We start from the raw sequence: 5,159 nt of genomic DNA, 5'->3' as shown, positions 1-5,159 counted from the left end.
GTAGGGTGTGGCGTCTTTGTCGCCTTCTGCGCTGCCTATATATGCTCGTAGAGCGGCGAAACTATCTGGAACATTGTTCCACACGCTTTGCACACGGATTCGCTGTCACCTTTAAGGCTGCCGACTCTTCATGAGACTTGCGTTAAGTGTATACGATGGCACATCGAGGTTTGTGGCTGGTATTCAAGTGTCGTCGGCGCCGTTTTCTGGTGCAGAGCATAACCTTTGCAGTGAAAGCAGGAACAGGCGGTGGTAAGTCGATAAGCGGTAGCTTTTCAGTGTGCACCACGAAATAGTCGCAACTGTGACGTATTAGCATAATCTTATAGTTTCCTGCGTCGTTTTCATATCACTATACACGTCCTTCAGCCCCGCCGCGGTTACGCAGTGGTTAGGGCACTTGACTACTATGCTCAAGGATGCGGGATCGAATCCCTGCCGCGGCGGCCGCTTTTTGACGGCGGCGAGAAGCGAGGCACCTGTGTACTGTCCGATGTCGGTGACTGCACCACAGCGCAGCCACCTAATCCGCTTACCTTTGCGATGCAGACGACCGTCCTCGCATTTGCCAGCCTGCTGCTGCCGTCCCTGGCAGGCCTGTCTACGGGGGCGTCATCGGTGTGCGCACTGCCGTACACTGGAGATGACCCCGGCTCCTGCATTCCACCGCCCGGCGAGTGCTCGTCCCTACTGGATATGCCGCCAGAGGAGCTGCACACACCGGAAATCACAGTACCATGGATGGCCACATCGACATCAGCAACAATGCCAACATGTATAAAAGAGCTTCACCCGCTGACACCGCTTCGTGGGCTCGGTGACTGCACCACAGCGCAGCCACCTAATCCGCTTACCTTCGCGATGCAGACGACCGTCCTCGCATTTGCCAGCCTGCTGCTGCCGTCCCTGGCAGGCCTGTCTACGGGGGCGTCATCGGTGTGCGCACTGCCGTACACTGGAGATGACCCTGGCTCCTGCCATCCACCGCCCGGCGAGTGCTCGTCCCTACTGGATATGCCGCCAGAGGAGCTGCACACACCGGAAATCACAGTACCATGGATGGCCACATCGACATCAGCAACAATGCCAACATGTATAAAAGAGCTTCACCCGCTGACACCGCTTCGTGGGCTCGGTGACTGCACCACAGCGCAGCCACCTAATCCGCTTACCTTTGCGATGCAGGTCAGTACACCGTATGCCCTCTTCGCTAAAAAATCAAGTAATTATATCTTGGTGCAGTTTCCGAGCCCGCACTGCTGTGTCGCCATTGCCGTCGAGTGTGCTCACGTAATTCATTCCTTGCTCATGCTATCAGGTGACGTTGAGACTAACCCTGGTCCTGAGGGCAACGCTGCTGTACTCGCTGAACTACAGAAGCTAAATGCGGGACAGACCCTGTTGATTACGGAAATACAGGGCCTCAAAACACAGCTGAACACAACAGATCAAACCATAGCAAGCCTAGACAAACGAATGGCCGATCTCGAAACGCATTACCAAACACTTCTTCACCTCAAAAACGATATTGAAATAATGCAGTCAACCACAATCGACCAAGCCAAAAAGATTAAAGAACTAGAAACACGCCTGGATGACGCAGAAAACCAATCACGTCGGAATAACCTTATTTTCTATGGCATCCCTGATCCTGCTAGCGCTGAAACGTGGGCCGAGTCAGAAAAACTAGTCATTGATGTTTGCCGCAATAATCTTGATATAACCTTGGAACCTAACGACATTGAAAGAGCGCATCGCCTCGGAAATCATTCAGCCGACCGAATTCGTCCCGTAATCGTAAAATTCCTATCTCATAAAACCAAAGACGCACTGTTATCAAATGGCCGTAAATTGAAAGACACAAACTACAGTATCGGAGAGGACTTCTCCCGCACAGTTGCTAGCGTTTGCCAAAGCCAATTCTAACAAGTACTCCTTGCGCTTCAAAACCCTGCACATCGGCTCAAAACGCTACGTATTTGACGCATCATCCCAAGCCGTTAAGGAAATAGCATAGCAATTGCCCCGTCACAAAACTTTAACAAATCGTCGACCCGCTCCACCGCACAATGTTCTCTCGTTTTCGACAATATTCACTAACATCCGTAGTCTTCTTCCAAAGCGCGAACTCATATCAAACATCATGTCGTCATCCGGGAGCAACATACTAATGCTAACAGAAACTTGGCTAAATAGTGACGTAACGGATGCGGAAATTTTGGCCGATTTACCCAACTACGAAGTGTATCGAAACGATCGGAAAGGCAAACGGGGGGGCGGTGTTCTCGTTGCCATTCATCGAGGCATATCATGCTCTGTTGTTGACGTCGCATCCGACATTGAAGCCATATGGCTCATCTGTCGCGCTCCCCCCGTAACAGTTCTGCTTGGCGTTTGCTACAGGCCCCCCCAGGCTAATCCAGACTTTCCACGTCATCTGAACAACATCCTTCATAAACTTGTTTTCACATATCCAAATGCCCGTATTCTTCTTTTTGGTGATTTTAACTACCCGGATATTGATTGGCAGAACATAGCTAGTTCCACAATAACGTGTCATGCAGAGGCGAAGAACTTCATCGATGTCTGTTTAAATTTTAACCTCACTCAATTTCCCAACCAACCCGTGTCTCAGGAGAATCAGCAAACACGCTCGACCTGATACTAACAAGCAGCCCCGAGAATGTATCATCCATCAGTTACCTTCCTGAAATCAGCGATCGCAAAGTCATGCATGCTTTATTCTCATTTACCTCGACTCAAAAACAGACATCCGATAAAACGATACAACTCTACGAGAAGGGTAACTATAATGCAATAACTGAAGAACTTAACACCTTTTTTCCTGAATACGTATCCGCATTTCACACTCGCTCAATTCATGAAAACTGGCTGATATTCAAGAACAAATTAAATCGTCTCACTAATATGTTCGTACCAAGGATTACCTTTCATACTAATCGCAATAAACCATGGTTTACCCAGCACTTAAAACGACTCGAAAACAAAAAGAAACGATTGTTTAGTACCGCCAAACGAAACGACACGCCTGCCGCATGGGAAAAATACTTCGAGGCCGAAAAATGATACCTACTTTCTGTTCGTAACGCCAAGTACTCATTTTATCACAATGACTTACCAAACTTACTTATAAGAAACCCCAAGCAATTCTGGCAAGTTTTAAACCCAACACATCCTCCCGATATTAAACTGACGAATGATTCACATGAAGCGGTGACTGACCATGATTGCGCAGAAATATTTAACCATGCATTCACATCTGTGTTCACTACCGAACTCGACGCACCTTCCCAATTACCACCCTTTAACTTAGAAACCCCCATGCCGGCAGTCACGTTCGTCGAAGAAGGCATTTCATCCATAATTCATAAAATGAAACTTTCATCATCAGCTGGTATGGACCTGATTAATTCAAAACTATTGAAAAATGTGGAATCAATTTGTGCATCATATTTATGTCTCATTTTCTCACAGTTACTCTCCTCAGGAATTTTGCCTCTTGATTGGAAAACGGGGAAGGTCGTTCCAGTCTACAAATCAGGTAACAGAGACTCGCCCTTGAATTACCGCCCCATTTCATTGACTAGTGTGCCTTGTAAAATCATGGAACATGTCATCTACTAACAAATCGTAAACTTCTTGGACCGAAGCCATTTTTTTCACCCTTCACAACACGGGTTTCGTAAGGGCCTCTCTTGCGAAACCCAACTAGCGCTTTTCCTTCACGACTTGCACACTAATCTAGACCGTAATATGCAGACCGACACCATCTTTCTTGATTTCGCCAAAGCTTTTGATAAGGTTCCCCACCGCCGGCTATTACTAAAACTCTCAAAGCTGAACCTACCCCCTAATATTCTCAAATGGATTGAAGAATTCCTAACTAACCGTTCTCAGTCAGTCTATCTTAACGGCCATCTGTCTACATCTCTCCCGATTACTTCAGGCGTCCCACAAGGTTCTGTCCTCGGTCCCCTCCTATTCTTAATATATATTAACGACTTGCCCCTGCATGTTTCCTGTAGTATTCGAATTTTCGCAGATGATTGTGTTATTTACCGCACCATTAATAACTGTTACGATCAATACACTCTTCAGACAGAGCTTAACAACGTACTAAATTGGTGTAATAACTGGCTAATGTCCCTCAATTCTAGTAAATGTAAACTCATGTCCTTCACTCGTCGTCACAATCCATATCTCTTTCATTGTTCAATTTCTAACACACAGATTGAGCAAGTACAATCATATAAATATCTAGGAGTCACTCTCTCTTCTAATCTATCATGGCAGGTTCATGTCGGTAACATCATTTCAGCATCAAACAAAACACTCGGTTTTCTAAAACGTCACCTTCGTCTTGCCCCACCACATGTTAAATTGCTCGCGTATAAATCACTTATAAGACCCAAATTAGAATATGCATCCCCCATCTGGAGCCCACATCAAGCATATCTAATCACCGCATTGGAAGCTGTGCAGAATTGTGCTGCCCGATTCATTCATTCCTCATACTCATATGACGTCAGTGTTTCATCCTTGAAAGCTACATCCGGACTGCCACCCCTCTCTTTACGTCGTCGCATTGCTAGCCTCACCCTTTATCACAAATGCTTTTATTCTCCTCTCAATCAAGCACCGTATATCACCGCCGCATCACGCATATCTCACCGCACCAGTCATCCCCTTCAAGTTGCCCGCCCACTATCACGCACTGCTACGTTTTCAGCTTCGTTGTTTCTTCGAGCAGCCACGGACTGGAACGGCCTACCCCATGACATCGTCGCCATCGCTTCAACATCTGCTTTTCAAGAACGCGTAACAGATCACCAGATCGCGCAGATCGTGTTGGTCTTGATCGCCCAGCTTCCCCGTCGACCTCGACACCGTCCTCAACGTCCTTCTATATTTGATGGAGGTGCGGCCTGATATCCTTGCCTCACGCTGCAGCTTCGCACCCGCACGCTCTCGGTAAATCGTATGGCTAACGACGAACACTCCCCGGTCACCCCGATGACCCCGCCGATTGTCTGCTCTGGCTCCTTACGCCAGCGAGACCCTATGCTCTTCAGCGGGACAGACGATACTGACTGAGATGACTGGCTTCCTTCGTACGAGCGAGTGAGTTCGTACAATAA

At 47.5% G+C, this 5,159-nt stretch overlaps 1 pseudogene; it reads left to right on the top strand.

The window, feature by feature from the left end:
* The first annotated feature begins 447 nt into the window (after positions 1–447).
* Positions 448–3,474, top strand: LOC146171552 (uncharacterized; annotated as a pseudogene).
* Positions 3,475–5,159: the final 1,685 nt, after the last annotated feature.

Source organism: Amblyomma maculatum, unplaced genomic scaffold (genome assembly GCF_055883805.1).
Source record: "Amblyomma maculatum isolate TAMU_Amacu unplaced genomic scaffold, ASM5588380v1 scaffold_19, whole genome shotgun sequence".
Classification (NCBI taxonomy): domain Eukaryota; kingdom Metazoa; phylum Arthropoda; class Arachnida; order Ixodida; family Ixodidae; genus Amblyomma; species Amblyomma maculatum.
This window is presented reverse-complemented; position numbering and strand designations above follow the sequence as displayed.